A 14,228-nucleotide genomic window follows, 5' to 3' on the forward strand; every position below is an offset into this window, starting at 1 on the left:
TGGGTGAGATCTGCCTGCATAATCCCCCCGCCTCCTTTTTCTCCTCCCTATGGCCCCATCTGGTTCACCTTTAGAGCTGTGAGAAAAATACACTGTATTACTGTACTGCTCTGTGAGCGCACAATAAAGAATCTTATAGGAGGATTAATGGGGCTCATTATTATCTCTACAAACAAGTGTATGGGATTTTGGGGGATCTTTGCGAGAAACAGAGAATGACTCAGACAAAGTGGGTCTGTCTGGCATAGTGGGGGAACTGTGATACGAGAGGTTCAAAGGTTTGAGAAAAACGATTTACCTTTTGAGACATGGACCCCGGACAAGACAACCACCGTCTTTGTCACTTTCAACCTTGCATGCCTCATTTTCAAACATTTTCAAAAATAGCATAAATAGCCGATCTACAAGCTCACGAAACGTTGCACTTCAACCCTTTGTGAGGTTGTAGATTGTATTTATTTTGGACACAGTATAGGGCTTAAGTGGTTACAACTATCAGTTCACTCACGGAAAGGTTCCTGTCAGCAGAACCCCGTGTGGAATCTGCAAAAGCCTCTTGAGTGGACCCACCAGTGCCCTTTAACCCTGTGCTTTGGGTCTTAGTTGGTGCTTTTTAGCTTTGCCTAAACCTACTTTTAATTACCCAACGACCGCCCCCCCACACCCCACCGCCCCTTACATCAACAAGGGTGCTGATGAGGGGGACAAAAGAATGCACAAGCACAAAAAGTGAGGTAATGTGGCAAATGCACCAAAGATGTGCTCTCTGTGAAAGAACAATCACTCAGAGAACCCAATCAGCGCCGGCTCACACCGCGCGCGCACACACACACACACACACACACACGCGCGCACGCGCAAGCGCACACGCACGAAACTTCAACAAAGAATCTCCACATTAGTGAAAGGAGAAGGATTACACTCAAGAGTACCAAACAAGCTGTCACATTCGGTGGAAATCCAGTTACCGGTGGGAAACGATTTGAGACCGGTGTAAACTAAGTAGCTTCACTTTAGAATGTTTAACCACGTGAATGAACCCTATAATTCTGGGGAGGAGCATGTTCACGGAAATAGCAGATCTACACAGTACAAGCTTGCAACTTGTCGCAAGTAACGCAACACCTTGTGAGCCTTATAGATCAGCTATTTTCAGCAAAGCGATTTGGTATAGAGCACTGGTTCTCAACGTCGGGTCCCGAGACCACCAAATGAACCCTTACATCTCTATAACTCTGAGTGTACAAATGGAACCAAATTGGCCCTTTATGGGAATGAACATTTGGTTCCATTTACACATTCTCTGAGTTAAATGAACACAGAGGATCCCACAGTGTAGTTTGTGGTGCCAAAGATTAAAGCACAATATCAAAAGGGGGGTTCGTGGCCTATAATGCATATCAAACTGGGGGTTCTTGAAGTTCAAAGGTCGAGAAGCACTGCTATATAGAGGGGTAGAAAGGAGGGTGCCAAGTACAGACCCTTGGGGTACCCCGGGCAGCTATAAGTGTGTGCCTCATTTGTAAGGGCTATTATCATCTTTATGCCCCAGTAGCTGCATTTATGAGAGGCACAGTAGACAGCAAAGGGCTTAAATGTTGCTTAAAGGGATTTTCCACCACATACAATGACAGTTACTGTACAATGAATACACAGGAAACAATGCAGTGTTGCTATTACAAAACCAATGTAAAATAAATAAATAAAACATGTTCCCGTTTACGGAAAAGAAAACTCTTTCCTGTGGGATATAGAGAGGAATCGCAATTCAGCAGCTTTTGTTCATCTCATGTCAGCATCGTCTTTATCCTCGGTGTGTTTGAACAGGGGGAAGAAAGACAAAAAAAACCTAATCCACTTATTATCAAGTCAATACTCATAACCGCTTATGTTGACGTGAAAAGCCCCAATGTGACACAACACAGTGGTTTATTTGCTGTAAGCAACACAGAGCCCCTGAATGAGCGTGATTATGAACGCAAATACAACTTAAAACTTATACATATTTGGTTACCCTAATCGTGCCAAGTCAGCAATACACAGCAGGATCAGAGACACCGGGCCTTGTCCCCCATGGTGATGGACTTACACCTGATTTGTGCCCATCTACAAGCTCACAACGCGCCGCAATACGATGCATTGTGAGCTTGTGGAGCGGCTATGTTCGATGCACGCCACCAGCACCGCAACTAAAGTATAAATCTGTCCGATAACAGCTGTTGGTTATGGATCCTGACAAGTCGGGATGAGCGAACTACAGTATAGCCTCGGGACTGTGTTTTCTTTGCACTGTAACAAGCAAGCATCAAAGACAACAGAATGGAAGCCAGCGGATGGGGGCAGGGGGAGGGGGGGTGAAGAATAATGGAAAGTGTTTTGACATCCAGGTTTAAGTAATTATTGGATTTAGATAAGGTTGGGGAATTCCATCCGATGTCAGGTTAAATAAACACAACAGCAGATTGTGTTCCGTTCCTGCAGCAGCATATATATATATATATATATATATATATATATATATATAGGAAGGAGTTCTATCTGCCCACTAGCCTGGAGGAGGCCGCCCGCCCGAGGCTGCATGCACGCTAACATTACATCATGGATGTGATGATCGCACAGGGAAAGAGGGAACAATGGAAAAATGCATGTCAGTACAGTAACAGTACAGCCTTCTGTACAACCTGTACTGTATACCGCTTCCCTGAGGGTGTCACACTATCAGAACAGGAAGAATGTCATCCGGTAATTTGTCAGATTTGTGAGCTTGTAGGTCTGCTCTTTATTTTCCACAGAATGTTTTCTTATTATGTCATGGCCAGCATAGGGATGCTATAGGCTAGTTTAGAAAATAGGGGTCTACAAGGTCACAATGCATTGCAACATTGCATTGTAACTTAAAGGTTTCGTTTTTCTTAGTATCCAGAATTTTCTTTATTTTATTGTCTATAATGACGTAATACGGATGCCATGTTGAAAGTGGTTAAACACAAACCATCAAAGTAAGCAGGTGGAAAGTGGAAGTTTGAAGCGACCAACGGTTAAGCGAAGTCAATCCTAGATGGAAAGGGGGGTCCGCTCGCATAGGGTGGATTTTTTTTCGCAACCTGTCAGAACAGGCCAGCTAGATTGCCCGGGCAGAGGCTTTTGTGCTGGTTCTGGACAACCGGCTATCTGATGGACTCGACACTGGGCACTGCACTCCCGGTGGGGTTGTGGAACGTGTGTGTTGAATTTGAAGTCGGTGGGGCGAACGGTTCCCGAGTTACGTGGATTACAGAAGTACGTACACATAGAGACGTTGTCCATTTATAGATAGGGTTACCTACAATGGACCTACAATTCAAACGAAAGCACAATTCAATACAAAAAATGCTATGAGGATAAAACCATAAAAAGCAGAAAGCACTAAGACTTGTCTACATCAGGGTCCTCATCAGGGCTTCAGTTCAGCAGAACATTTTAGAGACGTACAAATATACACTTTTATATGGAAAAAAGGGTTATCATCATACAGTATATACAGTTACTGTAAAGAGAGTAAAAAAGGGAGAACGTGTACAGTATGGAAAAAGGGGGTGCCAGTTTCGAATTGCAGCCACCCGTTAAGTGCTCTTTGAGAGCGGTTTTGAAGGAGTCTAGGGATTCACATTTCTAAATTACCGTTGGTAGGGCGTTCCACATTTTAGTGGCATATTTGAGCCAAACCTGGGTTGCACGTGGTTTGTTGAACTCCCTTCTGGTGTATTTGACAGGTACATGCATGGGTATCTTAGGGGGTGTAGCGAATGTTATAGATCAGGCAAATTGCAAGTTGCTCTACTCTGTCGTCAACCCTCAGCCATTCCAGCCTATCAAAATGGGCAGGAGTGAAGCGGGTTCTGGGAGTAAGGCCAGTACTAGCCTGACCAGTTTGATTTGTAATGCAGCTAGTCGGACCAACGCAACATCAGAATAATGCCATCGGAACAATGACAGGGGAGGCACCATATTAATTGAGTACCACAGACGAAAAACAGTCTAAGTCCAAATTTAATTCTGACCCCTCCACGAAAAGGCCTCGTTGTCCTGACCCCTTATCTATCATTTATACATTATGGATAAATAGTGTGGACTTAGACAGTTTTTCGTCTGTGGCATTCAGGGTCCTTGACATGAAAATGTTTGAGAACCAAACCAAAAACCAAGCAAACCACAACCATCAATATTGACAAGTGACTTTACAGAAAAACAAGCCCAAAGTGGCTTAGCGGACGTGGCAACACAGTGCTTGGTTGTGTCCTGCAGGGCTTTCCTTCCACCTCACACCAACGCCAGTATGACTCATCTTGTTCCATAACTTCTACGACTACCCTGTTCTCTAATTACTGCAGGACTCTACAGGCACAATGGAACACAGCGACCATGTAATCATGAGCCAGCAGAAATTGATCATTTAAAACATGGGTCTTTAACAGGGGGTCCAGTCGGCACCCCTAGGGGGTTCTCGGAGTTACTACAAGGGGTCTGCGAAATCCTTCTGTATAGGAACTTTTTTCCCCTGTGACGTGCTGTGAGCTTGTAGATCTGCTGTTGTCAGTGTAGAGGGGGGAAAACAACAGGCAGAGTAACCACTGATGGCCGTGCTGTCAAACAAGTCTATGCAGGTATGTATCTATGAAATGTATGAAAAAGTTGAATCTGCAGCACAATTTTATACAATAATAATTGTGTGTGTGTGTGTGTGTGTGTGTGTGTGTGTGTGTGTGTGTGTGTGTGTGTGTGTGGGGGGGGGGGGGGTTAATCTCTCTCTCAGCTAAAGGGTAAACATGAGCATGATGAAGCATGGTGCTGGACAGCTGTTAGCTTGCTGATCGACTACAGCAGTCTTCCTGATCAGCCACACATTTCTACGCACCACAGTCTGATCACAGTCCATTCTCACGACAAGGTGCTCAGTTTAACCATGTGTGTCCACGTTAAAAAAAAAATCTGTTCTGGTATTCATACATTTAAATGTAACCTTCCGAGGTTACATATGATAATAGGCAAACATTCAGCAAAGAATGGTGAACATACAGTGAAAATAGAAGAGCTACAAGCTTACCAAATGTGAGATAATGTAGTGTAGAGGGAAAAGGTAACAACAAAGTATAGAGTTTAAGAAATACTGTGATTCAAACGAATGAAAGGGGCAAGGGCATTTCTTGAACACCTCAGACAAGAGCCTCTGTCTGTCAGTCCCTCTATTTATCTCTCTCTAGTCTCTCTGTCACACACAGTGTTCTGTCATCCTCTGTCCAAACCGTGTCTGTCTTCCCCCTGTCTGCCAGCTATCTTTCCTCTCCTCTGGCAGTAGATCTGTCTCTATCCCTCCTGTCTGTGTCAGGAGGGATGGGGGGGGGGGGGCAACAAAGTGTACTCCGTGCCCTTTGGCCCCGTCCTTACGGTCTGAAAGGACATCAGAGGTAATGGCCTAATAACACCTCTTCAGACATCACAAGAGAAAACCAGTGCTCTGTTACCCACCAGACGTTACCCTTCACATACCAAAACCACGATGTTCTGAGTCCTTCCCGTCAGTCCTACCTACACTATAACACCGTAAGCAAACATTGTGAGCCCCCTCCTCCCCATCCTACTCAAAATATATGACCCATAAATGCCCTGGGAAGAACTAAACCCCTGTCTCCTGTTGAAGGCTAATCCTTAACTTTCTGGTGCTTTCCAGGGATCCGAACTTCTTCCCTCTCCGTGTGAGCTCTGAAACGTCTACTGCTGAGCCAATACAGAAATTATGTTTTGAGCTTCATGCAATGCCACTTATTGTCAACCAGTAGTGGTCCTACCTTGAACACAGGAGTATTATTTCCGCATATTATTACCAACTAAGTTGAAGGTATATTTTCTGCAACACCTCAAGTTGCCTTCCTTGGTTCTGAGATTCTGGGGACCTTTGTTATTATGGTTAACCACATAACCAACCTCTTATGGCAGTCCCTGGCACAATATCCATTCAGATGGGGGATCCATGGCCAAATACATATCAATTTAGGGGTCCTTGACATTGAAAATCACTGATTTAAGGCTGCATGGAATCTGGCTCACTCACACCATGCCTCGCGTCTCATGTTCCCATGCAGCTCACTCACACGCCGGGCTGCTGAGGAGCACTGGAGACATCTGTAGGTCATCCATCCAGCCTCCTCCTCCTCCATGCACTGGGTGGCATGCATCACCGATAACATCTGTATGCTATCAACGACAGACAGGGTGTGACCAAATGTTGGCGTTTGGAGTGTCTGCGTGTGTGCGATGTATGTGCAGTGTGTGCGTGCATGTCCGCTGCGCGCGTGTGCGTACATGTGTATGTGTGTGTGCCACTGTGCATGTGTGTAAGCAGCATTTGAGAAATAGACATTGTGAGGACAATCTTCCTGGAACTCACAAGCTAAATGACCGGTCACGCATGTCAGGAGCATCGGTGTTGTCGGACTAATGCCTGTCAGTATGTCTAACCAACGTGGAGATCAGCCATGATTAGTGGTGTGCATGAGTCATGACACTGGCACACCACTAAGTATACTGTATGTATAAGTATGCTTTAAGGTCTGGGTTAAAAATGACAAAACATAATAAATAAGTAGTAGTAAATGATCGATGTCCTCACAAGTATAGTTATAAAACATATACACTGTGTGTGTGTGTGTGTGTGTGTGTGTGTGTGTGTGTGTGTGTGTGTGTGTGTGTGTGTGGGGTATGTTTGTATTACAGTATCTGCTTGAGGTGATCTGTGCGGAGTCTGTATTGGAATTATACATCCATAACCTTAGCTCACCTATTCTACGGAATCTTTATGAATGGGACCACTGACGCTTTCCGAGAAGTTCATGAGCACAAGTTGAAACACCTCCAAATCCCCATGTCATTGTTTTTTTATGATCTTATCATCAGTGCATTGGTGTGTTTTAGGACAGGTTGTTATAATGGACTTCTGGTCAATAGTCCCGGAATGCAATTATTAAATTTTCAATCCCTGAAGACATCCTCTGCTAAATCATGGAGGGAAAGGGTCGATTTTATCAAATGTTATTAGCACGAGGAGTGACCAAGTTCTTTCTATGTTTTCACCACATTTCTCATAATACCAGTGTTGTTTTTGGCAGCAAATTTCTATTTTAGTTTAGTCATAGTCTTTGGAATTGAACTTTGTTTAGTTTTAGTCACATTTTAGTCACCTGGAATGTTTTAGTGTTAGTCTAGTTTTAGTCGACTAAATCTGCAGTTGATTTAGTCGACTAAAATGTATTTTGGCGGGCCGTCGTAATTACTTTTACACTTGCTGAAAATAGCCGATCTACAAGCTCACAACGCGTCGCAGTGCGATGCATTGTGAGCTTGTAGATCTGCTATTTTCAGCATGCAACCAAGTGTAAAATGACTTACACTGGATCTCTTGTCCACTAGTCCCTTCCTAACATTTTAGTCTAGTTTTTATTTGTTGACAAAATTGTCAGTATATTTAGTCTTAGTTTTAGTCATCGTAGCTTAGTTTTCATTTAGTTTTCGTCAGTGAAAAAAGGTAGTCGACGAACATTTTCCGTCTTAGTTTTAGTCGACGAAAACAACACTGCATAATATCAAGATCATTATCATTTCCCACTTCATGCATGTATTGTTGCTCATCTGTTTGTTCATTGCTGAAGCAGCTTTTGCTCTTCATTCAGCGACTGTCATGAGGATGATCCCCAAGCCTATAATCTGTGGGACTACGTTTCCCAACAGCATTATGGCCTGATTTATGCTTTGTCGCACGCCGGTGTCGCGCGCCCCCAAAACAGCTGATCTACAAGCTCACAACGCGGTACGCTGTGGCATGTTGTGAGCTTGTAGATCAGCTTTTTGGGGGTGCGTGACACCCACACGCAACTAAGTATAACTGAGGATTTAGAGAGTCTGCACTTGGAGCTGTTTGTTTGAGAGCGACAGACACTTCTGCTGCTAACCACTGCTGCCTCGGCTTTTGATCTACTCTTCAATTACACCATGTAGCAATCATCTTCACATCCCCAAAGATGGTGATTGAAGTTAAAAGGATTCACACTGATAATTTAGGGGACATGCTCAGCCATCATAGTTGGCTACACTTGAAAACAGTTGGGGTCTGGACAGCATTGACTATTTGTCCATAAAGCTTTTCTAGAAAATGACACAAGGACAAGACCATTACTTTATTTGTGTGTTTAGCTGTGCATTTAAAATGTCCATTTTAGATCACTGGATCCATTGATAGATTGATGATAGATCATGTTTCAATCTGTCAGTGACCTACATTAACAGATACCACAGGAAGGTCAGATCCAGCAATGTTCTAGTGATTGATTGATTGATTGATTGAATGAATGATCGAAACAGATACAAAAAGTCATTGGAGTACAGCAAAGAGCCTGCACTTTCAATATATTGTGATTCGTCCATTACTTATCCTGCACATTCCCCATTGTTGCTAAAGATATTTATTTTTGTTATCATAGCTGCTGTTCTTACCTGTAAATCTAATGTTTTATGGATTTCTCAAATCATGATTCTTATATTGCATATTGCACTCACACGGTTAATTGCATTAACCGTGTGAGTGCACCCTAAGGGTGCACTCACACCTTTAATGCAATTCTCTGTGCTCGTTGGATCAATGCTGTGTTGTGTCATGGCCGCCCAATGCATTTCCAATGGAGGTCACATGGTTTGACACAACATTGTGTTGTATGAGGGGGAGGGGCGCAGTCGAAACACAGCTGAAAGCCATACAACAGACCCCTCCCCCTATGTTGTGTCAAACCATGTGACCTCCATTGGAAATGCATTGGGCGGCCATGACACTACACAACATGCATCCAACGAGCACCAGAATTGCATTAAAGGTGTGAGCTCAGCCTTAGTCTGACTGAATTGCATTAACCGTGTGAGTGCACCCTAAGGGTGCACTCACACCTTTAATGCAATTCTCTGTGCTCGTTGGATCAATGCTGTGTTGTGTCATGGCCGCCCAATGTATTTCCAATGGAGGTCACATGGTTTGACACAACATTGTGTTGTGTGAGGGGGAGGGGCGTTTCGACTGCGCCCCTCCCCCTCATACAACACAATGTTGTGTCAAACCATGTGACCTCCATTGGAAATACATTGGGCGGCCATGACACTACACAACATGCATCCAACGAGCACCAGAATTGCATTAAAGGTGTGAGCTCAGCCTTAGTCTGACTGATTTGAAGGCAGATGGAACACAAGCACAGTGATGACTGTCAGGGAAGGGAGAAGGTCACTACTAGTAATGCGAGGAAGTGATGAGAAGAAAGGAGAGGTGAGGGTCAGGAGGGCAGGACTTAATGGGCCTTCTGTAGGAGACAGTTTTATCTGCTTTTTCAAAGATTGAGGAAGTACTGGACAATATCCTAAACGTACTCACTGACAGTGGTGGAAAGTAACTAAGTACTTTTACTTAAGTACTTAAGTACAATTTTGAGGTATTTGTACTTTACTTGAGTATGTACAATTTCCAGTCCTTTTACTTCTACTCCACTACATCTCAGAGCCAAAATTTGTACTTTTACTTATGTTTTAGAAAACATACATTAATCACTTCAACCCTATACATTTCGGCCATTTGAAAGTAGAAGATCTACAAGCTCACAATGCGTCGCATTGCGACGCATTGTGAGCTTGTAGATCTGCTATTTTCAATAGATTTTGTACACATTTTGAACATGTGAAATGGGACAGTCTGCAATATGAGTACTTTTACTTTTAGTACTTTAAGTACATTTTGATGCTGATACTTTTGTACTTTTACTCAAGTACATTTTCAATTCCGTACTTTTACTTGTAACAAAGTAGTTCTAAATTGCAGTATTGGTACTTTTACTTAAGTAAAACAATTGAGTACTTTTTCCACCACTGCTCACTGAAATAGAGAGCAAACAGGGCGAAGTCTGTAAACAAACACGTTGTGTCAGTCACTCTAACTACTTAAGCTCTATAAACTTCATCGTACGACAAAAAACAGCCAATGCAGCCAAGCCAATCTACAAGCTCTCACACTTGTAGATTTAGTGAGCTTGCCTTGTATATGTTTTTTTATGTTTTGGTTAAAATGGTTCATGCTAATTGATGCTTAAAAACACCATTTTCAATTAAAAACATATTTTTGTTGAGGGACATTTCTGTTGAAAAGATTGTTTTCGTTGATAGTATAAAATAGCCTTTATGTGTTTCCTCATGATGACACCCTTGGATATGCATGACAGGTAACTGGAAAATGGGGCCCCTGTTTGGAACATCCACAAGCCTCCCTTTATGTGCAAGCTTTTCCAGAGGTTGCAAAGGTTGAGGCGTATGATTGACTTGAAAGCTATTGAAAGACTCTGACCTTTTTTCTGGATGGAACTGTGCCTGGTTCTTTAATGCACAGACAGAGGGGGGGACAGAGGGGGGACAGAACCGGATTTGCAGGTTTGAGACTGAGAGATCACTGCGCAAAAGAATGATTAAATAACGTTGATCGACCGAGGATTCCCAAAGTCAAACAGTGAACTGTGAAAGAGAATGGGTGAGCTCAGGGAGATGTGGAGTTGATGTTGAGCTCACAGGTGGCCAGGAGTAGCATTAACTGTTCTGTTTTGATCCAGCAGTCAGCTTGAATACAATCCCCACCTGGACACCCTGGAGGACGGGGAGGGTGGGAGGGGGGTGGGGGGCGTCATATCACACTCCAGCGGTGCTTATTTTTGAATGTCAAGGACCCCCCCATAACTGTGGGAGGACTCTGTTGTGATAAGAGATAAGACTGCCCCCTGCGGGGAGGCAGGTAGTTCTAAAATAAAGATGGCTGACTGATAACATATTATCATAATATTGCAGACTCTTGGTTCCATTTGTACACTCTCCGTTACAGATCTGTAAGGGCCAATTTGGAACCCCCTGAAAGACCCACTGACTTAGACACACATCGCCATCCACCATTGTCATGCTGAACAATCCCTAGACTCAATCCTCCATGACATTCAAAAATACCATTCTTCTCAAGTTCTCACCCATACATGCCAGATCTATATGCTCCTTTGTAGCATGGCGTCACGCACTGGGAATAGCGGATGTAAAAGCTCACAACGCGTTGCTGATGTGACGCATTGTGAGCTGAGTTGAGTTGCGAGTCCTTGTGAACTTATTGTGCGACGAACTATACAACAAGGGCAAAACGAATAAACAACACTAAAATTGTCCGGTTGATATGAAAATTCATACAGGTTGATGGATTTAATTGCATTTTTTTTTATTGCTGTGGAATATATGCGTTCTCTTCTCTGTACACAAACAACAGTTCTGAAAGATTCATTTTCGGACTAATTACACCTCTGGTATGGTAAGGAAGGACCATATAGAGCAGAGTGCCTCAGGGTTCTAATACAAGTATCTTTTCTGCTTTCACCCACTCGCTGAAAATAGCCGATCCGACAACTATTTTCTGTGAAAGCTCTCCCCCAGAATACGGATGCTGGGGTTAAAGTGGCTTACTACAACCTTACTAGGAGTTTGCAGAGGAAATGTAAAAAAAAAAATGATGATATTTAGGTGAAAAAAGAACAGAAAAAAAATATTAATTAAGTAATTAATAGAAAAGTTACCAAAAAGCATCGCTGCATGGGGCTTACAGGGTTAAAACAGTCTTTATAGTCCACTACACGTCGCCACCAGCACTATTTTGAGTATGTTACCCTATAGATGTAGGATAAATCTGTGAGGGATTAGGATGACTCAGCATTTCAGCGTGTTTATGGGAGCTTTTCTTGGTGTTAACACCAAGTGTTAGCGATATACAAAAAGAAAAAGGCTTTGGTGTTGGGGATTGGGGAGGATGAATCGCGTGATAAACAAAGGACTAAAACGTCATACTGTAAGCTTCTCTGAGCAGAGCACAAAGTCACGGTCCAGTATGTCACATTGAGAGGGTCAGGAATAGCAAACGTCTTTCCTGAGCAGTGTTCCTGAGCAGCAAGCACTGAAAACTGCCCCCCAGACGCTTGGGCTTTAAGCAACGACTATAGACTATTCAACTAGTCGACTAGTGGATTTACTAGTCGACTAGTTGAATAGTCTAGTCGTTGCTTAAAGCCCTAGCGTCTAGGGGGCAGTTTTCAGTGCTTGGGTTGCTTGGGTGCTCGGGACCTGGGTTCCCGTTTTTGTAGGCCTCAAGATCAGATAGATTAGTTATAGTCACCAATGTACACATTTTTTACATGTACAACTATTATTGAGTGGTGCAACCACTCCATTACACAGCTATGTGTGTCCTTGGATATGTCTGTCCCTGGGTCTGTCTGTCTGTCTGTCTGTCTGTCTGTCTGTCTGTCTGTCCAAGCATGACGCGGGGCGGCTCGCTGGAACCGGGCCAGCCCCCTGGGCACGTACCTCGTGGACTGGATGTTCCGGGGACCCCCACATGGTAACTCTGTCATTTCTCGACCGTTTCGGACGCAGGGCGGCTCGCCGGAAACCGGGCCAGCCCCCTGGGCACGTTCCTGGTGGTCTGAATGTTCCGGGACCCCCCGGGGACCCCCAGGGACCCCCCCATGGTAACTGTCATTTCTCGACTGTTTCGGAAGCGGGGCGGCTCGCCCGAACCGGGCCGGCACCCTGGCCACGTTCCTATGGGTCTGGAACTTCCGCGGACCCTCTGGGGACCCCACATGGAGTTGCACCACTCACTTCACACGGGAGTGATTTTTTTTTTTTTTTTTTTACATAATAGGTAGGCCTAGTTAAACAACTAGTCGACTAGTAAACTAGGCAACTAGTCAACTAGTAAAAATCACTAGAAGTGAAAGCCCTACCAGACGCTATATAGTGCTCACTGCTCCTAATGGAATTGACCCACAATGGGTAAATGCAGAGGACAAATGTACACATGTGTATGTGCAAATGTACTGTGACAACAAATACCCCAAAGGGGTTTGGACTAAAGTATTATTATTAAAAGAGCATAACAACCATTTTCAAACTTATGTTCATATAATTGGTCCTTGTGAATGCTCATTATAAGATGGTGGTTCCACAGTCTACTAGTTCTGCATCTCAGAGGTGGAATAGTTCAGACTCTTGCCCGCCAATGACATCATCTGGGTGGGGTCTGTGTCAATAGTTGAGATCCATAGTGGACTGCCCCTAGTGTTCAGGCTCTTGAAGATGATCCCCCCTCCCCCATATCTCCTCAGTTCTTCTGCCACTCTTTAGGGTGTGCATGGGACCAAAACAATCCACCGTTGTCACATAAAAGGCATGCTTATGGCCCGGGGCGTAGCCTGGCCGGGGGGAGATCTGCTATTCATGGGATTTGCGTTTTCCCATGCCACTTCCTGCTTTCAGTGCAATGGTGCTGATGTCATTAAACAGCCTATCTTCCCCTGAGAATCTGATATTTAATATTATATTACTGTACATCATCAACAGTCTGCACAAATAAGTCTACCGGTATGCATCACTTGGTGAGAAAATCCTTGTCTGTGCAAGTCTAAAGTTCTGCATTGCAAAGCGCAAGTACCCGACGTTGGTAACGTAATTATCTCCCAACATTTTTCGGGCTTACTTTACTGCACCAGAGAGAATGAATATCCATCCATCCATCCATTCATCTATCAATCTTCAACCGCTTATCCGTAGTCGGGTCGCGAGGGCAACAGCTCCATCAGAGACCACCAGACTTCCCTCTCCAGAGCCACATTAGTGACTTCCTCCTGGGGGATCTCGAGACGTTCCAAGGCCATTGAGTCGATGTGTTTCCTCCAACTGTGCCTTGGTCTGCCCCGGGGTCTCCTCCCAGTGGGATGTGCCTCGAGGACCTCCCTAGGGAGGCGCCCGAGAGGCATCCTAACCAGATGCCCGAACCACCTAAGCTGATTCCTTTCCAGGCGAAGAAGCAGCGACTCTACTCCGAGTCTCTCTCTCGTGTGACTGAACTTTTCACCCTATCTCTAAGGGACATGCCAGCCACCCGTTGAAGAAAACTAATTTTGGCCGCTTGTATTCGCGACCTTATTCTTTCGGCCATGACCCACACTTCATGACCATACTGTAGGTGAGAGTAGGAACACTTCATGACCATACTGTAGGTGAGAGTAGGAACACTTCATGACCATACTGTAGGTGAGAGTAGGAACACTTCATGACCATACTGTAGGTGAGAGTAGGAACGAAGA

This window comes from Electrona antarctica, assembly GCF_951216825.1.
Source record: "Electrona antarctica genome assembly, chromosome: 5".
NCBI lineage: Eukaryota > Metazoa > Chordata > Actinopteri > Myctophiformes > Myctophidae > Electrona > Electrona antarctica.